The sequence below is a fragment of the Lynx canadensis genome, chromosome B3, assembly GCF_007474595.2.
Source record: "Lynx canadensis isolate LIC74 chromosome B3, mLynCan4.pri.v2, whole genome shotgun sequence".
In the NCBI taxonomy this organism is placed as follows: Eukaryota; Metazoa; Chordata; class Mammalia; order Carnivora; family Felidae; genus Lynx; species Lynx canadensis.
The window spans coordinates 139,558,001-139,582,270 of record NC_044308.2 but is presented as its reverse complement, the minus strand read 5'-3'; the positions used below and the strand labels follow the sequence as shown (position 1 = coordinate 139,582,270).

General features: G+C 47.4%; 1 long non-coding RNA gene across 1 annotated transcript; it reads right to left on the bottom strand.

Annotated features, from left to right (window-relative positions):
* Nucleotides 1-310: 310 nt before the first annotated feature.
* Nucleotides 311-22,389, bottom strand: LOC115516849. Its single transcript, XR_003969686.1, has 2 exons — nt 22,280-22,389; nt 311-3,212 (listed from the first exon to the last, which is right to left on the bottom strand). It is a non-coding gene; the product is annotated as an uncharacterized LOC115516849 (long non-coding RNA).
* Between the last annotated feature and the right edge of the window lie 1,881 nt (nt 22,390-24,270).

Sequence of the window (24,270 nt, the reverse complement as noted above, 5' to 3'; positions counted from 1 at the left end):
TGATTCAAGCCCTGCACCAAGGGCCGTTGGGGAGGGGTTCACCTGAGATCTCGTGGAGCTGCTTGCTGGGCCCTAGGCCGCCAGAACAGAAACCCCTCCCCTCTAAGGTCTGTGTCTGGCCCTTTCCCAATTTCCTCAAAGTCAAGTACATACCAGACACGGGACCACACAAAACGGTGCCTCTGAATCCTGTACTGTCCAGCCCCGTGGTCGCCAACCACAGGAGGCCGCGGGGCATCGGCGACGCGGCCAGTCTGAACGGAAATGTGTTGTAAGTATGAAAGTTTGGGTACCGAGCACACAGACAAGAGAAAGGAAAATCTCTCTTTAATAATTCCATATGATTTGAGAATTGAAATAATAGTTTGGTTACACGGGGTGAAAAAGAAATACATCATTAGACAATTCACTTGTCGCTTTTTGTAGGTTTTATATGTTCTTTTAATAGGCAGTGATCAGAAAATTTTAAATTACGTGTGGGTCCCTCAGTATGTTTTTTATCAGATAGCACTGCTGTAGCTCATCTTTTCTTCTCTCTCTCTTTGCTCTATTATCAGGAAAAATGTCTCATGCCTCCTTTCCCTTCTGCCATTGTCCTCACTGCCTAGGGTTACTCCTGCCCCGAATCCTGTTGTGATAGTACCAATATTCTGCATAATGACTATGAGGCCATTGGTGAAACCCTACATTCTCTGCTGCTCCCTTCCTTACAAAATACATCCCTGCAGCTTCTTGTTCCAACATGTCTCTGCTCACTCCGTCAGGCCGTCCCCACTGCCTGCCACTCCGGGGGGCGGACTCAACGTTCTCCCGGGTGAGTGGTCATCTCAAGCCCAAACTCACGAGGGGAAAGGCTGAAGCCAGACCCATTGCACCCCCTCCAATCCTTCTGTGGAAGGAAATGCCCTGCCTTTCTCCTTCACCATTTTTCAAACCTCTAAAAAGTTGTACGTAATTATCGCATACAATGGATGAGCTTGGAGATAAGTGTTCCCCTATGAAACCATGACCGCAATCTATGTCATAAACCTATCCATCACCACCACAGGTTTCCTCCTGCCCTCTTATTTATTACTATTATGACTATCATTTAAGATAAGAACAGTCAACGTAAGATCTGCCCCCAGCAGGTTTTTAAGCATACAATGGAGTACTGTTAACTATAAACACCAGGCAGTACAATAGATCTCTAGGACTTATTCATCTTGCATAACTGAAACGCCGTACCCTCTGGCCAATGCCTTCCTGTTTCTTCCTCCTGCAGCTCCTGGCAACCACCATTTCACTGTCTGATTCTAAGAGTTTGACAATTTTAGATTCATCGTATGTGTCATATTTGTTTTTATGGAAACCAGTATAGTATTTCCTCAAAATAACCTAAAACTAGAACTTCCCTGTGATACACCAATCCCACTTCTGGTTATATAGCCAAATAAATTAAAATCAGGATCTCAAAAGGATACCTGAACTCCTATACTCATTGCAGCGTTATTCACAATGGCCAAGAAATGGAAGCAACTTACATGTCCATCGACAGATAAATGGATAAGGAAAACAAGGTGCACACATACAATGGAATGCCATTCAGCCTTAAAAAGAAGGAAATTCTTCCATGTGCAACAATACAGAAGGATCTGGAAGGCATTGTGCTAAGTGAAATAAGTCTCCACCACCTTGGACCTGAGGTGAGATAAACACTCGTCAGTTCAAAGAGTAGTTTCCTCCGCCAGAATCCTCTGACTGTGTCCATGCTGTTTTGTCCTTTGTGACTCACTTAACCATTAGAACTGGCTGGGGGCCTGATTGACTTACCCACTCATTATTTGGCAAACACCTATTCTGCATCTCATAAATACCAGCTACTGAGCTAATAATGGCTGGGGATGAAAGGGTAAGCTTGATAGGACATTTGGCCTCAAGGAACCAGAAGCTAATTGAGAAAAGAGGCTCACAAACACAATATTGTAAAAGGTGGCGGTGTCATCGGAGATCACCACAGGGGCAGGGGACACCTAAGACATCCTGAGGAGTAAAAGGGAAAGCTCCCCAGTGATGTGTTGGGATGGGCATGAAGAAAGTATAGGACTTAACTAGGGCTTACCATCTTCATCACCACCATCATCATCGTCATCGTCATCATCATCATCCTCTTAAAGGAAGAGGAAAGGCATGCCTAGCCAAGGAAACGTGAACTGAAAATGCATGAGCTTCAACAAAAGCATTCACAATTTCGGAACCAAAAGTACTTTGACGATGTCGGTTGGCAGTGGGCATGGTGGGGAAGAGCAGAAAAAAGAATGAGAAGCAGGCACGAGCCAGCTCATGGAGACTCATAGACCAAGCTTAGCAATTCATCTTTAGACCTAAACACAGTAAGGAGCCACACGTGGGGCTCATAAAGGTACATGAAACGGTCAGCCTCGCATTATCGTATGATGGCTTTGGGACCCAAAGACGAGGAATCCAATTGCTCTGATCCTAATATGGAAAGCAGATCAGCCATGCGTCCACAGATTCAAACGGGTTTGTCTTAGAGATTCACCTGCCAGGTATTTCCAGTTTATCTGCTTCCTTGTTACCGGAAGGAGGTGCCTCCTGGGGGTTCAGGGATTGTCTGTGATATTATTTCCCACAGTCCTAACAGGCAGAAAAGATTGTATCTATGTTTCTCCTCCTTGATGATGAGGGCAAAGGTGCCGGGTCCGGCAGGTGCTTTGGGGAACCAGAGCAGACTGGGGGGATCTGTCCTTTCCAGCCCCAGAGAGACTGGTTTGGTTCAGGGACCCCTGGGGCCCTGTCTGAAAAGTGGCTTTTCTCATTTCCCTTTGATCAGGCAGTTCATGGCATATTTGGAAGGACAAGGAATGATTTGTCTTGCACATGTGTTTTCACTTATTCCTTAAAGGCAGAGCTAAAACATTAAGCAAGGATACAATAAAGTCTAGTGGACAGACCATCTTCAAACAGTCTCAAAGGGCATATCTGAGATAAGCTCATCTATTTGCAATCCATATTTTTAAAATAGCTTGTGGAAACTACAGCATGATAAAATTTCAATTGAGTAAATAAGGATGAAAGCAAAATAAAACGATGCGAGGCATGCGGTCAGTTCTGGAAAAAGTTGCCATAAATTTCTGAATAATTCACGAAGGACGAGGGCTGTCGTTTATTCTTGAGCTTCCTAGTAGCCAGTGGAACAAGGCACAGTGTCCCTATGGGAAAGGGTGGAAAGGAAGAATATTTACTTTTGGAATTATTGCTAAGAGAAACCACACTGATAGTTCTTCATAAAACGTATACCTTGTAATTGAGTGAACAATGCCTTTAATAATACCCTGACCACGATCACATTACAGGTTTTAGAGGATTATTTAAAAATGATATGAGCCCCTCATTTAGATAGCATCCCCCGAACACCTTTGATGTCCAAGTGTGGTCAACTCCAACAATGTGCTTAAATATATACTGTCCTTTCCTGTGCAATGCCCACCCATCCCATGAGCACGCACGCTGCCCAATACCATCGATGACCAGTTACATCACACGATAATGCTTCGGCCAATAAAATAACAGTGAGAATGATTTATGTCACTTCCTAGTGGAGGTCCGAGACTGGTTGTATGGTTCTGTTGTCACTCTCCTCCCTGTGTCTTGAGAAGTTCAAGTGTCAGAAAGGGACCACACATTCAGTCTGGATTCCAGTCTCGTGGCAAAAGGGGTGTTGGTATTGACCTGCAATTAAACACGTGTGAGCAAAAGTCAACCTTTGTTGTGGTAGCTCCTGAGACTCTCAGGCTATTTGTTACTCCGGCATGAACTCATAAGAGCTTACTGATGCTGCTTTATCAGTGCCTTGGGAGAACATGGAGATACAAAAGATAGAATCCCTACCCTCTGAGAACCCGCAACTTAGTGGAGTAAGTCAAAAGTAGATAATTAAAAATAGGACAGAGGCTTTAAGTGCCACTTTCTATTCACAAGATATCAGGGGACTGAAGTTAGCATGCAGGAAAAAGGAAGTTTCACTCAAAGAAACTGAGGAAACTGAGGCTTGTCTCAAAGAGGAAAAGTCAGTAAATGGCAGAACTGAGATTTGAGTCCCAGTCTTGTGGCCCCAAAGCCCACGTCTCTTTGTGCCACATGCCCCACATGTACAGACATATAGTGGACGGTTTGCCTGCTATGCTAATGACTATGAACCTCATCAGTGTGCCATGGAAAGCTGCTGAAGGCTTTTGAAGTTGGGAGGAGGGTAACCCTTACCTGGTGTGTGTTTCAGGAAGATAATCTCATCAATCATGGAAAGGACAGCCTGGGTATGGAGATCAGGAGCAAAGAAAAGGTAGAGTTCAATGGCGACAATTCCATACATTGGTAGCCAAATAGTCCATATAGTTATCTCAAGGGGTAAGTTGACTGCAATTGACCTTGCCAATGTCTACCCAGAGGCTCCATAGGCCTTATGGAGAATAATTTTTGGAGTCGTTTGAAAGCAAAACAATAGTAACGACCAGTGTGGTGAGCCAGCTCCTCCCCCCACTTAGGGAAGTTTGCATGCCTGCGTATCTGAGACATGGAACGGGATCTTATCGGCACGGCTTTCCATCTTGTAGTTATAACACTTCATCCTTATTAGTTAAGTAGGCTAAGCCTAACCAAGTTCGTTTTGTCCATGTCTTGGACCATCTACTCGATAGGAGAAAAATGTTGAAATAGAATGAAAAACATGGGTCTCAGCACTTGGTGGCTTTCCTTGGACAGCTTTTAGGAGTTTTCCAAGGGAAGAGCAAGTGAACCTTGCATATGCTCTCTTGAGATCTGTTCTGTGGCACTGTGGAAAGAGCCCCGCCCTCAAAAAGGAGGAAACAGGACAGAAGGTTCAACACAAAAACATAAGCAGAGGGAGAGGAGAAAAGAAAGGAGGGAAATTTTAGCAATTGTATGGGTGGGAGTAATCTAATGGGAGTAAAAGAAAGGAAGGATTCTGTCAGTTGGTGGGGTCCTAATAATGACTTATATAAAAGGTCAGCCATTATTCCTGCAAAGTCAAATTCTGTGGATGGCATTGACATGGTGAAAAGAATAAACAGCTTCTTTTAATGTTAGGTAGCTTTCATCCCCTGAATAAAGAATCTGAACACAACTCCCATGGAAGAACGGTATCTGCCACACAGTAAGTAAGAGCCAAGTAAATATTTGTTGTTGGATGCGTGAGTGAGCTGGGCGCAAGAGGGCTTCTAGAAGCCATCCTGAGCCAAAAGAGTGGTACCATCTTGTGGCATTCTTAAGACCATCTCTTGAGGACCACCCTGGATACCCTAAGGCAGCAGCTTGGTAATTCAAGGGTAGCAGTTCTCAAGGAAATTAGACCAAGAGCAGTCAATTAGATTTCCCTTTGAACGTGGCTCAATTTCACCTTCAGGCATTTTCACAGCAAAGGGTCAGGCCTCTGACCTCTGAAACATACAATCACTTCTCCTGGCAAAGGGTTCTTTGACTCGACAATTCGAACTTAGCTCAAAAAGAATTAGAGAAAGTGGAAAGATCACACACATTGAAACACCAGCTAATTACGCCTTCTTTCTCTTTCTTCATGTAGGGACATCAAAGAGAGGTTTCTGGCTGTCAACAATTGATATGGGAAGAAGATTGCCTTGCTATTTCAGACCACTGTTTTGGTTCGGGCTAAGGGTCCAGCGATGGTAGAGATCCTTGGCCAATGGCAAGCTAAAGGGGGGAGGGCAGCCTGGATGGGCACAACCTTAATGATTTATTCTTGATGACTCTTTAGAAGCAAGATCAGAATGAATATTCTTTAGGAATTTCTCAGCTGACGACCAACCACTTGTATAGAACATTCTGATAAGCAAATGAGATGTCTATTGTCAAGGAGAGGATGGAGTATAAGTGCCAATTTTGAGTGTATATTTGAAGATTCTAAGGAAAAAATAGGCTTATGGTATTTTAAAAGCTCTATTTTTGCAGAAGAGGTAATAAGCTTTGCTGGAAGTGATATACATCAACTCTTGTATTCAAGCCTCAGTGGGTGTTTCGAGGAGCACTCAGCCTCTTAACAGACAAGGTGTTGGAGCTTATGACAAGGTCTGTAATCAACTACACTAAGTATAGTATTGGTTTTCCCTCAGCATGAATTATTTCAAGGCAATGGACAGATATAAGCACGGCTCTTCATGAAAGAGACATTGACAATCAAACATTTTATAATTTTCAGAAATAAGTAGCCTGGCGTTAAACTCGGGCAGACACGTGTAGTGTGTTTTCCCTACAAGATGTCGAACAATTCTAATGGAATGACAGCAAAACAGATATCTGTGCTCATGGGTCGTAACTGCATTCTGTACCGACGTGGCAAGCATACTTTTTGTAGCTTCGTAAAAGACGAGAGACTGTGGAAGCTTCTTTTTGCCAGCTTTAAATTCTGTACAGTGTTTCCTGGGCGATCTAATATTTTCAAAGCTCAAAATTATTATAAAAAAATCCATGATGAACAAAATGTCAAAATTATCGAATAGAAGCAGGAGGTACATGATAAATTGGGGCGAGGTAAGAAAGGTGACTCATGCGTGTATAATCAGATCCTGACTTCACTTAAAACTTTGATATTTTGTTCACTGTGGCTTTTTGGCATTAGTTTTGATGTCTTAAGTATTGCATTAAAATGTCACCTGCTGGGGCACCTGTGTGGCTCAGTTGGTTAAGTGCCTGACTCTTCGGCTCAGGTTATGATCTCACAGTTCGTGGGATCCAGCTCCACATGGGGCTCCGTGCCAACAGTGTGGAGCCTGCTTGGGATTCTCTGTCTCCCTCTCTCTCTGCTTGCATTCTCCCTCTCGAAATAAATAAACCTTTTAAAAAAAAGTAAACAAAGCAAAACAAAACAGAAAAACCCAACACTTAAAAATATATTGCCTGCTTTGGTTACTGAGTTGTCACTCGGGTATACTGTGCACATTTAGAAAATACTTCACCTGATGTACCCTACTCCCCACCTTCCTGGGCATGCGTTTCAAGGTTACCCTACTTAGGGAAGCAAGTTGCAATGCTATCGAAGCCTCATATCCTCATGCTCCTGAAGCTCCAAGTTTGCTCCGTCGCATTAAAAGACCTACATGTTTCAGAGATCTCTAACCATCCCATCCTTGGGGCTATGGCCTGAGTTTCACAGTCCTCTCCCATAAAGGGTCTTGCTTCAGTGTAGTGCAGGTTTTCTCATGCGGTTTCTTGACAAGATGTGAAAGATGTATTCCCAGAGCCCTTTGGGAATCTTGATTGTCTCAAAGAACAATCTGACAATCTGCTGTGACGTGCAATGGTATTTTTTGTCATTGGTGAATCCAGAAAAATGTATTTTCTATTTTAGATGGGCATCCATGTGCAGCGGGAAGGTATAGAATCGACAGAGGTCCCGTGCACTGGTCAGAAACCTAGACGTGGAATCAGAAGATGTGGTTGTTGATGGAGAACTGCCATGGTTTCACTGTAGGATTTCTTTCTCCATCTCCTCAGCGTTTTAAGGGCGAGACAAAGGTATTCTTGGATCAGAGGTCAGTCAACTATAGCTTAAAGGTCAAATGCAGCCCATCACCTGTTTTTGTATGCCGGCGGGCTAGTAAGGTTTTCTACAAAAATGTTTCAAAAAAAATCAAAGGAAGAATAATGTGTCAGGACACACAGTGACCAGTGTATGAAATCTGAAAAATTTCGGGGTCCACAAATAAAGTTTTATTGGAACACAGGCATGGTCACTTGTGTTGCCTATGGCTGCTTACATTCTCCAACAACAAGGACTGAGTGGTTGCAATGAAGACTGTGTGTCCTACAAAGCCTAAAATACTTAAACACCTGCCTCATTATGAGAACAATTTCCTGACCTCTGATCAAGATCATCCTGAATCTTGTTTCAGCTGTAAAAAGATGATAACCCAGGGGCGCCTGGGTGCCTCAGTTGGTTGAGCGTCTGACTCTCGATTCTGGCTCAGCTCATGATCTCACAGTTCGTGGGACGGAGCCCTGCGCTGGGCTCCATGCTGAGTGTGGAGCTTGCTCGGGCTTCTCTCTCTCCCTGTTTCTCTGTTCCTCCCTTCTCAAAACAAACAAACAAACATTAAAAAAACATGATGACAACCCAATCCACTTTTTGAGGCCAAAGTGGGTGACCCATTGCCCCTCCACTTCCCCAGTTGACCATGCTTTCTGAGCAGCACTTTAGGGGTCTGCCTTTCTTATTTGTCAAACAGAGGGGAAAAGCCATTTTGTTTCACAGGGGGAAAAAAAATTAAAAGACCGTTTTTATTATAAAGACCAGTCATTAATATCATTTAATTGATTTAACTGATAGAGGAATGGATCTGTATGCTTTCACCTTCTAAGAAGAGGCCAGTAGAGCTGGTAGGAATATACATGTAATGCATTTACAATTCAAGTGGCAAGAAAATGACTAAATAGGTTCCCATGTGTATCTTTATGTTCACGCATTCAAGCAGAAAACTCTCTGGAAGTTAATTAAATTAATAATTCAGCCAACACATATTTATTAAGTATTTAAATTGCATGACACGCCGCTCTTTTCCTACATGCATACCAGCAAGGTAGAACGCCATCTCTGTCTTCAGGGAGCTTACTGTCCAGGTGGGATGATAGGATTTCAATGCCGAACAAAAAGGGATCAACCAAATGGTCACATGCGGCCAGAAAGAATATTTGACGGGGAGGTGTATGTTCGGGGTTCAGCGCATGAGCCTCCATCACTGAGCACCGTGACGACAAGCAAGGATTTCTTCTCTCTGGGCTTCAGGAGGTGATGATGTCTATGTGAACAAAGGGTGTCTAATGTGTTATCAGGGGCTGGGTTGAAAGGTATCGGCTACGTAATCTATGGAGAGTTTGCTACGCCAACATAGTGGGCGCGGTGCCCAATACAAGGACGACAGGGACAGGTCCTTGGGGGAGGGAATGTCCCATAAGGGAAACAGAGATGTACGTGGATAGCGATAGCCGCGTGGAGGAAATGCACGGACAGAGATCAACACAGGGGGACACAGAAGCCCAGAGAAGGAACACCTGAGGTTAGGAGAGCTTTTCTGAAGGCAGCAGTGGCCGAGATCCAACAGAAAGCTTAAAAAGAGATGGTGTGGATGATGTGGTGGAAGATTTTTCTTGCGGAAGGTGACGACCTGAGCAAAATCGGGGAGACGGCCCCAACACCTGATGGAAGTAAAGAGACGAAATACACCATAGCATGTGTAGGGAGGTGTTCATGTGTTCAGTCGTGTCCCTGGACACTCATGGAGCCTCTGGGGGCACTGTGGAGGATGAAGCAAAGTCTTCAACCCTCAAGAACTTGCGTCCTAGCAGAGAAGACAATCGACAGGCAGATAGTGTGATTTCAAGTAGAGATGACCGTTATAGAGAAAAATAAAATGAGCAATGGAGGTGGAATGACTGTTCTAGATGAGTGGTCTGGAAAGGCCTGTCTGGGGAGGTGAAGTGATATACTAATTAAAAATTCATAATAGGGGCACCTGGGTGGCTCAGTCGGTGAAGTGCCCGACTTCGGCTCAGGTCACGATCTCACATGTTGTGAGTTCAAGCCCCGCATCGGGCTCTGTGCGGACAGCTCAGAGCCTGGAGCCTGCTTCGGATTCTGTGTCTCCCTCACTCTCTCTGCCCCTCCCCAGCTCGTGCTCTGTCTCCCTCTCTCAAAAACAAAGAAACATTAAAAGAAATGATAATAGCACCTCAGAACAAATGACAGTCGTGGGGCAGATTACACAGGGTCTTGAGCCTGGACTGACTTGGATGCCGTTCACGGGTCAGTTTTGAATGATAAAACAAGGTGGGATATCTGTGAGGAAGGTGGAGGCAGCAGACCACCGAGGGTGGGCAGAGGTAGTCAGCCGTGGGGCGAGCCAGCTCCCCGGGTGTGGTAAAGCAGGGACCCTGGGGCGTGGAGGAGAAAGTGAGCGGTTTACTCAGCCTGGCAAAGCGCTTGTGTCAGACAGAGTGAGAGCAAAGTGCATGTGACTGTAGAGCCTCCCTAGAAGGCTTGGATGCCCCAAAGAAAAGAAGTGCTTCCAAGTGCCTGGTCCCTTGGTTTCTTGACAGGATGGGGATAGTGCTTACACAGGAGCATGTGGGGTCTAGCCAGCTTTGGGGAATTGTCTGCCTGTCACCTTTTCTGGCTCACTGAGGTCAAAATTGCCAGGGATATCGCGGGTGGGGAGAGCAGAGGAAGGGGTACCTCTCACAGAGGGGCTACATTTATTAAGATGCCCTCAGGATGGCACAGGAAGGGAACAGCCTGATCTCTCTTCTTTTCCCCACTTCAAGAACCAGAAGGTGCACAGTAACTTCTAGGGTTTAACACACTTCCATCACTAGGCTCCTTGCTGAGAACCTTCCATTTCTTGTATCACTTTTGTTGGTCTGAGAAATCCTTGCTCCCAGCTGATCATGTAACTGGGTTCTATGGTCTAGGTAGAAATGTGGAGGGCTGTCCTGAGGAGGGGGAAGCCGGGACGCTAACTGCCACCCAGACGCCTCCAAAGGTGGGTAAAACTCTTTGGGGGTTTGCCTCTAAATCACTCACTTTTTACAAGAATTTACTGTAAAGGGCACTGGTGAGCACCTACTGAATACCAAGGGCCACGTCCCAGATATTTGGGTGACTCAGTGCTCAGTAAATAGCTGTTGGGTTAATTGAAGCACGTGTTCCTTACCCACCCATGTAAGTTGCTAGGTTGACCTAAGGTCTTTCATTAAGTTAGATCCATGGAAATCTATCGATGTGCTGGACCACTTTGTCCAGTGCTTTGCCAAATCACCTCTGTTGAGTTGTGATTTGCTACATCTTTGTGTTTTACTGAGAGTCTTTACGGAAAATAGTCCTGTGGAATTTGGTATGCGTTTATCCTAAAAGCTAGAGTTTTGGACTTTGTCCATGATGCTAACGAACTCTCCCCCAGGATTTGGGATGTGCCCTTTTTGCTTAAAAACAACACAAAAATACAGGCACAGGTTGACAGGCAGGCATATTGTCCCCTTGTCTTGGCTGCCACGAACTCAGGTTGGAGTTGGAGCTCAGGTGGAATGATACCAAAAGCCCTGTTGGTGGCTGACGCTGTGTCCCCTCCTCCTTTTCATGATAGCAAACTTCCAATCCTGGCCATTCATCGTTTAACTTACGGCATGAGATTCCCTCAAACTCTTTCCCTGGTGGGTGTCCAAGAGCGGGGGTCTGTCAAAAATTAAAACAAATAAACACAATACTGTCTTCTGTGTGGTCTTTGTGCATGAGTTGATCCGGTGTTCTGAGCTAGACTCTACACTCCGGAGAGGAAGGGAAAGATTTCATGTTTTGTTCCTGTTGCCTGTGATCTCTAGAAAAATGATGAGCTCACAGTAAAAGCCTAATGAATGCTATTAATTGCTGAACAATTTAACAGACATCTGATTTGCATCATGCTTTGTCCACCTTTTCGTTGGACATTGGCATGCCTGCCCTACCACACTATACCCCTTTTACCCTCATTCCACAGGTGAAGATAATACCCCAGCCCTGCCTTTCTTTCTGTTCAGGTGCAGACAAGGAATGGAGCTCCTGGAGGACAGAGATGACTTTACCTGTTTCACCTTGTTGACCTGTGTGCCCGGTCGATCATTTGGCACAGCGTAGGTGCTCAAAAACTATTTGTTGAGTGCTTTGTTCTGTCTGAAGATGAAGATAATGATAATCCTGCCACCTTCTGCCTATGTTAGAGAGGATCTATTTTTGATCCTGAAGTTTGCTTGGGAACTTTCATTCTTTGATTCAAAGGCATAACGCGAATTAATTTTCATGCATAATAGTCTTCATTGTATACCTGATGTTCTCTCCAGATCTTCCCAGACTCCGCCCATGCTGACATCTTGCTTGTGTTATTTAAGTGGTGCCCAGGGGGCACGGCTGCAGCTGACTTTCTGGCTGCTATAGCGCCAGTGTGGGGAATTGCAACGGCTTGCTCTGGGAATGCGGGGCTAGCTTCCTGGCAAATCCCTCTGGTGTGGTTTTCAGGTCTGTACTGGGAGGGTCTAGACACCCTGGAATTCTGTTGCCTTACATTCATTTAGTATTCCCTCCTCTCAAGTCCTAACCTCAGGACTGGCCTGGAGCAACCTCAGGAGATGATGGGTCACCGAGACAGCTGAGCTCAGCGTAGGACGTGGGCTCCCTGGCAGGTGTTGTTACTTCCGTGATGGCTGCACTATTTCTGTTTCTACAGATGACAAGCTCAGAGAAATCAGTGATTTGCCTGGGACTTGATACTTGTCTTTGGAAGACTGAAGATTAAAACCTCCATGGCTGCACAACCCCCAAACACACAGTCTTTTCCCCACACCAGGAAATGGGCACAGATTTTCTCCTGCAGCCCCCAGCCTCGTATCCCCCATCATCCCCTCGTTACACTGTCGCGGGCATTGAACACTCATTTTCACTCTTGGTCAAAGGCAAGTGGGTAGTTAATTGATTCGTTCCTCTGTCCTCCTCCCAACCGTTCCTCCCTCTGATCCCCCATTCCATCCACACCACTGGGAAAAACCAAGACCGTGAGTGCGTGTTATGCACCAACACTCAACGTTTACTCGGTACTCAGGATGGCGAAGGATAGAGTTGAAGGAAACACCACGTTTGCCCAGAAGAGTTTTATAATCTATTAGGTTGGGTTACGTGAAATTGACAGCACTTGATCATTCTCGACAATTCTGTAAAGTCGAGTCTAACGGTAGAACAAAAGGAAGAGAGCAATCACTTGGCGAGTGTGTGCCCCCAATCAGGCCCCGTGTTAGCCAATGTGGATGCAACAAGTGGCTCGTCTTTCACAGCAGCCTGTGAACCTCCCCACTGAAGAGCTGAGATTCAGAGAGGTCATGTCGCTTGGCCAAGGTCACTTTTAGGAAGTGTCAGAGCCGTGATTCTCATCCCCATTTCCTGGGCTCCGAAACCTGTGTCCACTTCACTGTTGTAGAAAAGGGAGGCCCTGCTCCTAGAATGATGAGGGCTCAGAGTGGGGGCTCAGTGGTGCTAGAGATCGTAGGCGCTGGGAAGTCGGCATTTGGGCTACTAATAATCAAGGGTGATAGCCAGAGTATTTTGGCGTCTGTAGAGCTTGGCCCCTGATCCAGCAGAACTGACACTCAACCAATCAGAATGGAGGCTGGCTGGAATCCACTAGAAAGGCCTTAGAGAGGGTGAGCAACCTTGCTGCTAATCGAGGTGTTGCTGTTGTCCCTTTTCTGTCCGTCACTGTCTTACTAGCTTGATCGTTCAGCTAAATATCACTCTTTCCCCACCCCACGCATACTGCTGTGCACGTAGTTTCCTCTCTCTCCCATGTTGGGCTTGGCCGTGCCTTGGCTTAGCCACTGGAATGCCATTGGCATGATGCAGTCAGACACGTTAGATGTGCTTGCTCTTCTCTGGATGAGCCTCCATGTGCCTGGGGTGGTCACCAGTCCTCCGGGTCTGGGATCAAGAGAAGAACGCATGTGCTGAGTGCACACGAATCCCACATGCAGCCTGAAACCACACACAACCAACACGCAGCGTGCAGCCTGGCCGTTGAGATGAAGCAGGTCCAGCTCAACAAAACCACAGCGGACCTGAGGCCGGCGAGCCCGAGAAGAACTGCCCCGCGTTGTAAGTACTAAGCTGGGATGCTTGGTTTTGCAGCGTTGTTGTTGTGGCTGCTGATGGAGTCAGGCCTGTGAAGCCTGGAGCGCGCGGCCTCTGGGATTCCACAGCTCTTTGCTTGGACCCAAGCTCGGCCGCTGCTTGGCAGTGGGATCTCGGATCCCTTAACTTTAGACTCCGCATCTAAAAATGGTTGTGTTCCTTTTTATTTTCCTGCAGGACATTTGCTTTAGGCAGGAGTTTCAGACAGAGTGGTCATGACTGTGGCAACTGTGTTAATGCTGTCAACAACTAATACAAAATGCTCTAACGCTAAAGTGATTATAGACACGGACAGTCACCGCCCTGGAAAGGAGCACTGATATTTCCTCTGCATCCCACGGAAGGCACTGTGACATTCTCTTATAGCTCCTGTTTGGAGTGGTGACCCCAGGGAGCGTTGGTGATAAAGGCTAAGAGGCGCAAACATCACCACAGAGAACATTTGTGATGCGAAACTCCAAGCCAGCATTTGGGGCAGGCTCTGTGGGTGGTATTGATAAATAATGATAATACAGATGGTAAATAAGAATATCAGTAATTGCCATAGCCTCTTTCGTATTTGGAGTGTCCCCCCGGGCCAGGGGCCCTGTATGCTTCATCTCATCTATTCTTTGTAATCACACTCTGGGGGAGGCATTCTTTTTTAACCCCCGTTTTCCAAATGTGAACAATATGGCTCAGAGAGGTTAGTTGGTTCGCGTAAGACCGCACAGCTAGTAAGTGCTGGAGTGAGAGTATAATCTAAGCGTGACCCCGTGTCCTTCCAAGAGCACCTGAAACACTTTTATCATGGACTAAAGGTACATGTCCCCACAAAATTCACATGTTGACGGCCTAGGCCCAGCACGGCTATAATGGAGATGGGCCTCTAAGGAAGTAATTAAGGTTCTATAAGGCTCTAAAGGTGGAGACGTGATCCTCTAGACTCACTGTCCTTTCAAGAAGAAACTCCAGAGCGCTTTCTGTCTCTCCCTCTTGATGTCTCTCTCTTTCCCTCCTCATGCTTGTGCCCAAGGAAAGGACACGGGAGGACAGAATGAGTGGCTGGCTGTCCACAAGCCAAGAAGAGAGCTCTCAACAGAAACCAAATCAGCCGGAACCCTGCTCTCGACCTTGCAGACTCCACAACAGTTAAAAAATAAATTTCTGTCACTTAAGCCACCCAGCCGGTGGCACTTTGTTACAGCAGTCTGAACAGACTAGCATAGCCTTAAAAACATTAAACACAGGGGGCACCTGCCTGGCTCAGTTGGTAGAGCATACAACCCTTGATCTCAGGTTGTGAGTTTGAGCCCACGTTGGGCATAGAGTTCACTTTAAAAATGACGGGGGCGCCTGGGTGGCTCGGTCGGTGAAACTTCCGACTTCAGCTCAGGTCATGATCTCGTGGTCCATGAGTGTGAGCCCCGTGTTGGGCTCTGTGCTGACGGCTCAGAGCCTGGAACCTGATTCTGTGTCTCCCTCTCTCTCCACCCCTTCCCTGATCTCTGTCTCTCTCTCTCTCTCCCTCTTTCTCTGTCTCTCAAAAATGAATACACATTTAAAAATTTTTAAAAAATAGAAACATTAAATGCATGTATTCATTCTTGCACCCACCCTCCCCATACCACAAAAGGCACGGGAAGGGTCGATGTGTCCCAGTGTCCTCAACTCATGGTGGGGGGAGGGGGTGACTGACACACGGGTGGCAGCCAGCAACATCCGAGGAGCCAAGATTGACTTCAGCCTGACATCTTTTGCTCTAGAAAGAGTGTTATCCAGATTCTATGCATTTCACTCTTGTGGAGATAAGCGGTTTCTTCTTCTGTAAATAACTAATAATGAGCACTGGTATTCCCACACCCCCCCCCCCCCGCATCGGAGCCTCCCTGAGACCTTGGAGATACCTAGGGTCCAACCTGGGTTCGATGCCATGCACCAGTGGCAGGATCACCGGTCACCCAGGGGAGGCGATGGAGGGGAAGACGAGAATGCCAAGGCCGGCCAGGCACCGTTCGCCTCAATGTTGGCATCTGCTGAAAAGCACACGTTGGGCCCAGCAGTATCTGCAGCCCGTGTTATTGGACCTGGTCAGCCCCCTCGGTCTGGCAGAAAAAGCACAAAGGACAATACAGTCTAATTTCAAGCCGTACGGGACCAAAGAAGTCAAAGAAGGGCGAGGGAGAGGACCCAAGGCTGCCAGATGTCCATGGCAGGCTCCGGTCTTCTGGAGAAGGGCCTGGATGGGGTGCAGAGTCCGTGATAAACAGACGAGGCCAGCGTGCCTGCGTCTGTGATGTCTTAGTGTTTCTTGCTTGTGATGCTTCTATTTATAAACTTTGTGTTCTCAGATGGGACAGTGAGAGAGACTCCTTTCCTGGCATGTCAAGTGTTTCATTTCCTTCTTTTCACGTCTTTAAAATTGAGGACACACGCACCAGTGAGAGGCCCGGGTCACACCGTGATCGCCTGCAGCCCGCAGCGAGTTCATCGAGCTGGAGCTGGTTGAGAAGCAGAGGGGTCTCGGTCACCAAACGGAGGGGCCACAGGACACGGCCCAGGGGTTCTGTGAACAGCGAACATCAGAGCTCTTGTGGTCCACGGACCCTCGGAAAGACGCGTGTTCGCGGCGTGCGTACTCCTCGCGACGGTAACCATCAGGCGTGTGACGTCACATGCAGTCTGTGAGGTCAGGGCTGGCTGGGGACCATGCACGCGAGGGAACCCAAGTGAGAGTCTCTGAAGCCCTGCGTCCGAGCCCACGCGGCAGAGTCAGGCTGGAGCCAGGACCGTGGGACTCGGGTTCCACGTTCACCATCCCTCACCCACTGCAGACTCGCCTGGCAGCCGAGCGCGGCGGGGAGGGTGGCTCCGAGCACGAGGAGCGGAGCGTGTTTGTTGTGGCAGGAGGTTTAGGAGAAAAAAAAAAAAAAATGCGGAGCAGGAGTAATTATTTTACAGTGAAGGGTGCCAGGAGACAAACCAGAGGCTATAAAGGGACCAAGTATTAAAAGCAATGTTGAATGTAGGAGTGCCTCCTTTCTAGGGCCAAGGAGCCATCCCCGCGGCCCTGTGGGACGGCAAGGCTGTCACCGGGAGAAGGGGGTGGCCGTGGCTCTAGCAACCAGTCTTCAGACACGCTCCGGCTGCGGGAGGCCCAGCAGCCACCGAGAATGCCCTCTTCTGGTGACTGTTCACACAGCCCCGGCCGGCAGCCAGGCGGCCTGAGACCCGAGCCTTCCAGATCCCGGCCGGATTTGCTCTCAGACACACGGCTCTGCCGAAGCAAACATCACTCCCCTCTCTTTGCCATCAGCCCCCCGACTGACAAGAGGTGAATCATCCTAAGAAGGGAAGATAGACCATTGTACACAGTTTGCTACCCCCCCCTTTTCTAACCCCGAATAATACTCTCGATGTCATCTGTATATTTATGATAGCTCAAAGACATGGGTGTGTGGATCTAATTAAAAATGTGAAAGGGTTTAGCAGCCTGCTGCTTCTCTGCAACTCTCCGCTTGCCAAATCTTGGCAGCCGTGTTGAAACGGAGCCAAGCGCTTAGTGTTCGGCTGAACTAACGCCAGCCTGAGCGCTGCATTGTGGGGCCGGTGCCGGGAGGTGCTGCGTGAACTTGAGCTTGCACGGGGCAAGGCGCTGGGCAGAACCGGGGCCCCCGCCGTCCCCGGCCCGGGTTTCACCAGCGGCCTGCCTCGGGCCCAGCGCCTCCCTAGTGCCGGGAGGGGCCGTCGCCAGGCCACCTCGGAGGTGCGTCAGGGCTCCAAAGCTCTAGGTGGGAAATTGTCCCAACAGCCTTCGCTGTCATGTAGTTGAAATCAGGCCTCTTCCGCAGGAGAAACGGTCTTCAGCTTCCACTCGGCAGCTAGGGCCCGTGCTGACAGCTGTCTAATGATGCGTTTCTGTTGGGGTCCAGGAGTCTCCATTGTAAGTCGGAGCTTTGTTGATGCCTTGTCAATGGTTCTGGATCTTTTCTCCGCAGAGGCAGAGTCTAGCACAGTCTTTCCCAGACCCTAGCGTGCACACACATCACTCGGGGAAGCGTGTGACGATGCAGGCTTCCGATCCAACCGGGAAAGGGGAGAATTCATTCTGGAAGATCAGAACTTGCTAGAACTGCTTAAATGCCCAGCTGTGAATTGAGACTCCAACGCTCATGCATTTGAGGTGGGTGGGCTTGGGGAACTCGAGTCAGGATGCTGGGGGAGACTCAGAGAGCTCTGTGTTCTCCTCAATATGTCGAAAGCTAAGTAAAACAAAAGCACGTCCAAGATGCGGATGAGTTTGGATTTCCTCAAAATGCATCAGCTACGGAAACATTCAAGAGGAAAAGGGCTTACTCTTTCTGTACAGAAACAATCCCCTGGAGAGAATGAAAATCCAGGTGAAGAAAGAGCTGCTAAGATATTTAGGGGCTGATATGTTGGGGGGTCGGGCAAGTACAGGATGAAGGAAGGTTTCGTCATTTAATCTTATATCGTTGGGTGTTGTCGATTTTCCATGGTCACGTATGATGATGTATTTCTTTGGTAATTAAAAAAAAAAGAAGAAGAAAAAGCAAGACTGTCTGGTGTAGGGCACCTGGCGATGATCTGTCCCTAGGGTATAGGCCACTGTGTAAAGAGAACATGAACTGTGAACTCACTCCATCCTGGAATGGAATCTGGGCTCCAGCAAAAGCTTAGGAAAAATTAGTCAACATTGCCCCACCTGCAGAATCGGGTAATGGGGCCTTTACTACAGTCGCTGCTGTGGGCACGAGAGACACATACGCGAAGTGGTTCGTACCCAGGTGGCCTCCACGGGCGTCTTACAAAGCCAGAGCCCTCACCCCACGGGGCCGGGGCACCACCCCTGATAGAATTTCATCCTGGCAGACAGCTTCGAAGCACAAATACATTCTAAAATCTCTGGATGGGAGCTAATCACTTCGGAAGTCAGTGAGCCACCTCTCAGGATATCAGAGGAGCCTGGAAAAAAAAAAATGAGACCCTGGGGAATGGCAGAGAATTTTCTTCCTTTGCGAATGGCAAATTTAGACATATGAAAAGTTTAAAGTGACATGCCAAATAAATCCAAAGTCGTCATAATTTACCCAGCCACCTTTATTATGAGACAGTAAGATGCATAAAGTCAGTGCTATGGAGGGTGATGCAGGTCGTTTGGCCCACGTACAATTAGGAGGCTGATATTTGCTTAACGTCCAAAGTCGGCACTGCACGGCGCTCGCCTAGTGGTTGGGATTCCACAGGACGCACGGTTTCCATCACAGAGTGAGAGGTCATTTGCTACTGCAAAGAATCCTAGGGTTTTTCTAGGAAAATTCCACTCCAAGGGGCTCATTCCTAACATGTGGGCAGGTGACTGTCTAAACCACTGAGGGAAGACAGTCAAGGTAAACAGCTAATTAATTAAAGAAAACCTCTCTCTCCACCCCAGCCCTGAAAATATCCTGCGATTGAGACACACACACACACACGCGTGCACACACACACACACACACACACACACGTTTAAAAATGCTTCCAGGCCACCGGGTCCTCCAGCCCCACTGCCTGCGTTAATTAAAGTCTACAAACCTTAAACTCCCCCCCTCCCCACAATGTCTGTGCGACCACAGCCCCTCTACTCTTTCAGGCAACATTTGCTCCAACTGAATATTCCGGTGCTTTCGGGAACAACATTTAAAAATAAACCATTTTGGCACATTGTCAAAGTCTTGTCTAAATTCCTTCATGACAACCACCCTAAGTGAGATTTTGAAAGCCAAAGGGAGCTGGGGGCAGGGGGAAAAAAAGGAGTCCCCCGTGTAGAGTTATAATTTCAGACAACGCCAAATGAGGATGCATTTACTGATTCCCTCTCCCCCTGTCTAATTCTGGCGTGTGCAGGGGGGTAGCCTCACCCCACCCCTGACTCCCACCGCCTGCATTTCCTTTGTCCTCTATGTGGAGCCGGGCACGTGGGTTGTGGGTGAGGAGGCTCCTAAGTCCTGGGACACCTTTTGGCCCGTGGCCCGGGCTGGCCGCTGGAGAAAGAAGGGCTGGGCAGAGAAGAGGCCTCAGGCAGGTGTTAAAATGTTGTCCCTGGTCCTCCATAGCAATCACCGCAAAACACTCTCGTCTGCTCCATTCCGATCAACAACCTGCTCTCTCCTTGGTCTGTTGCTAAGAGACCAGCCTGTTGTTTACAAGATCCTCGGTGGCGTAGACTTCCATAATTTATAATTTATTATCTTAGTGTCAAAACTTGTGTTGGTTTTTATTTTATTTCACCATAGATCCAATAATTGTTAGATACAACAAAGGTCATACATCCGCCTGTGGCACCGTCGCTGCTCTGATAGCATCCCCGGCTGCCCCTAAGTTTAGGTGCCGCGGAAGAAAATGCTATTATAAACGGAAGATGAATATCACTTTTGTCCATTAACTTCATGCATTATATGACTGCTCAGGTCAATGGATTCCCTCAAGATTTGTTCACTGTTGAAAACATATTTCTGTCCAACCAAGAAGGAAATGAATTGAAATGATTTCAATTATCACAAGAAAGGAGTTGAGTCTTCTCGCCGGACACTTCAACACCCCCTCGCCCATCTTGCCGATCCCGTCCCCACAAAGTTCAGGGCCATGGGCATTTAACCAGTGGTAGAAAATACTCTCGAGCCATTGCTGGGCTTTGTGGGTACACATAAGAGCCTTTGGAAAGTATTCTCGACTCACAGCAAGTCAATCGATTCAGTACGGAAAAACGAAGAGTCATTTAAGGAAAACAGCTCAGTGGCAAGACACCCACTTAAAGCAGAAGAGAAACCGTGTATGTTTACAATCACAATCGCTGCTAACCTTTCGTGGACCAGACACAAGGCTGAGTGCTTAACCTGGAGCGACGGATATAAATCTCCCGACAAACCTATGAGGAAAGTTCTAGGAGTAGCCCCATTTTAGAGACAACATAATCAGGCCTTTGTGACCTTAGAGAAGTGACAGACCTAAGCCCAGGATGAGTGACCCTACAGGCATTGTTCTCAAAGGAATTAGAGGAAAAATCCAGCATGGGCTTAGCAGTCTGTCGTCTGTTTAAGAAGAGTTCACGGGCACGTGATGAAGCAGGGAAATTCACATAGGTTCCAAAACCATATCACCACATTATCTTTGTCTGCAGTCTTTGGAATCTCTCTAGAAACCACAGAGCATGAGAAATTTCTAGGAAGGGCATTTTATTTTCCCCATCAGAGGACCTGGCAAATTCTCATGGCATTTTACTGGGAATTAAATTTGTTGTTTCCAGAAAGTAATTATGGCAATGATCCACACTGGCATTTTTTACCGCTTCATTCCTACCTACCCCCTGCTGGCGATAGCACGCTGGGTCCCTGTCCAAGATATCACACCGAGGAAGGATCTTCAGGACCATCCCTGAAGATCCCCAGCTTCTTCTTCTTCTTTTTTATTTTTACTGAGATGGTGAAAAAAATATACATAAACAAACAGGCTCGAAACCATTGACCATAAAAGAAGCAGTCAGCCTCTTGATGACTTAACTGATTTCTCATACCTACTGGTTTTCTTCCCCCAAGCAAGGAGTTGACTCATGTAAAAGTGCAGACTCCTTGGCCATTGCAGACACACCACGAGTAACAGAAAGAGGTGCGCATATCCCTCAGGTCGTCTTCTGAGATCACCTCTCTGAGAACAGAGCCTGCTGAAGGTGCAGACGGGGTCCTGTTCATCTTGGTAACAGCATGAAACATGTGTCCATGGCTTACGGTTACAGATCAGAAGTTGTGGGTTCAATTCCCTGTCTGCCCTTTAGCAAGCCCTGTGAACTGAGGCAGGCCTGTTAACTCTTGGACTCCCGGTCTCTACGTTTGCAAAAACAGGGGTGATAATACCACCTTCTTTGCAAGGAAGACACAGTTAAAGTTAAACAGTGGACACCACCCAAAATCCGGCGGGGAGAAGACTGTACAAAAGTTATTGGCAGCCCAGGGCCCAATAATGTATCTGACAGAAGTTGCCTCTTGTTGCTTGTGTGTGTGGCTGGGAGCACGTTGTCGGGGTCCCTGCACCGACTCCGGCGAGCCCTGGGGATCCGGAGGTGAAAGGCTGCTTCCTCCTATCGATCGTTCAAGGTGTAATGGAGGAGACAAACATGAAGTCTACACCCACTGCTGTGGAGACCCAGATTGAGATGTGACCTTGGAAAATGCCATCTATGAGCCTCATTTTCTTATCCGTAACATAAGGGCATCACTGCCTTGTCAGCTTGAAAATGAAAAGAAGGATGCCACCTGCTATCTGTCACCCAGGAGGTACTCAGCAAATATGGCGGGAGGGGGAGGTGGCACGTCCATGGCCCCTCTCAATGGCTACTTCTCCCCCAGCTTTTTACAGGGGATCCTAGAAGGAGAGGTGTTTCTTCACTAATAAGAATTGAAGGTAATCAGAGCACAGTCGCACCAGCCACCTGCGTGGGGTCTTCACCAAAGGCGGCGGAAACTGTCAGGCTGATAATGCACACCACAGACTCCCTCTGCCCACCCCACTGACCTTTCTGAGGGTAACTTCATAGTGTCGATGTTAACGCCGACGGATCACACGGGTAAAGCTTCTAGAACACAGGAGATATTCGGTAGAAGGCAGTTGCCCTCCTTTCCAAAGACCCTGAAATGGAGATAAAGCCGACATGTGATTGGCCATGGTCTGGAGTCTCTTACCCAACGGTGGGGAGTCAAACAGAATTTCCACGGAGATTTGATTATTCCTGTATCTCCTCTCAATCCCTGCCATCTAGTCAATACTACTTCCCAGGGGGTTTTGTTTGTTTGTTTTAATGGAAATAAGCTAATGCAAGGGGACTGTCAGAATTAAGTGTACCCTAAGTGAACTATTCCTTGCCCGCCTATAAAACCTGCCCCCAACCCTGTCTCCCTATAAAAGCAGAATCTTCTACCCACATGTCCAAGACATGCATCAAGACATAACGGGTGACCCCAGTTCCAGGTAGGCCTCAGCCCTGCATCTTCAATTGCCATCCGAGGTCTATTGATTCTCTTTCCCCAAAAGTCTCTTTTCTACACGGGTCGTTAGTTTTCAGGGCAATTACTAAGCACATGATTCCAGACCGAGGTAATACATGTTCCTTATCGTCTTATAAACTTGTAAGGGCCCCCGTCTTTAGCAAGGAAAAACTCAAACCTCTTAGCACAGGCTCCTACTTCAACGACCCATCTGTTCTCTAGCTTCTTGGACACCCCTTCACCACAAACTTTTTGGACGTGCAACACACAGCTGCCTCTCGTCCTTCAAGCATGTCACGCTGGGCCACAATTCTCTGACTGCACGTTCTGTCCCTCTTGACTCCTGTGACATCTCTTTTCCCAGAAAATTCCTGTTTGGCCTTCAAGACACAACCTGAATGCCACTTCTTCTCAGAAGTCTTCCTGTGTTCTCCGGGCAGGCCGGTCATCTAAGCTGGTTTTACTCATCTCTGTATCAACAAAGCCTGACCCGTAGTAGCGTCTCAGGGCCTATGCCACTGGGTGTTGGTTTAACATCTTGGGTCTCCAAATGTTCTCCTCACTCTCCTTTCCAGGACCGTCTTTCTCCACTTAGTCATTAGCTGTTGATGTGCCTCAAGGCTGGCCATATGGCATTTTTAAATGATCAGAATAATAACTCTTTACATTGTGTCTTGGGTATTCCCTCTGCTCCCCTGGCATCAGATGCTGATGCGTCCCAAAGCTGCAGCTCCAGTCCTGCCTCGACCCGTATCCCAGAACTTTCCATTCGTGGATGTGATGGCTGTATGGAGACTTGACTATTGCACAGAGCCCTCAAACTCAAAGCTTCAAACTGATTTTATTTTCATCTCTCTACACACCTCTAAACCCTTATTCCATTCCAATGTTCCCTCATTAGTGGCATCACCACAATCTCCACATCCATTTGATTCCCCCCTGAACACCTCGCCCCACCTTATTAAGCAACACTTTTTCCGGGGCGCCTGGATGGCTCAGTCAGTTGAGCATCCAACTCTTGGTTTCAGCTCACGTCATGATGTTGCGGTTCCTGGGTTCAAGCTCTGCGTGGGGCTCTGTGCTGACAGTGCAGAGCCTGCCTGGGATTCTCTCTCCCTCTCTCTGCACTTTCCCTGCTTGCTCACGCTCTGTCTCAAAATAAATAAATAAACATTAAAAAATAAATGACAAGGGGTGTCTGGGTGGCTCAGTCGGTTAAGCGCCTGTCTTCGGCTCAAGTCATGATCTCACGGTTCATGGATTCGAGCCCTGGGTCGGGCTCTGTGCTGACAGCTTGGAGCCTAGAGCCTGCTTCGGATTCTCTGTCTCCCTCTCTCCCTGCCCCTCCCCTGCTTGCTTGCTGTCTGTCTCTCTCTCTCTCTCTCTCTCAAAAATAAATTTTAAAAAACATAAAAAAAATTTTAAAATAAATGACAAGGTTTTTGGATGCTTTGCATATAATAGTTTTCAAATCTATTCAGCTTCTCCAATCCAAGACCATTCTCCATCATTCCCTTGCTC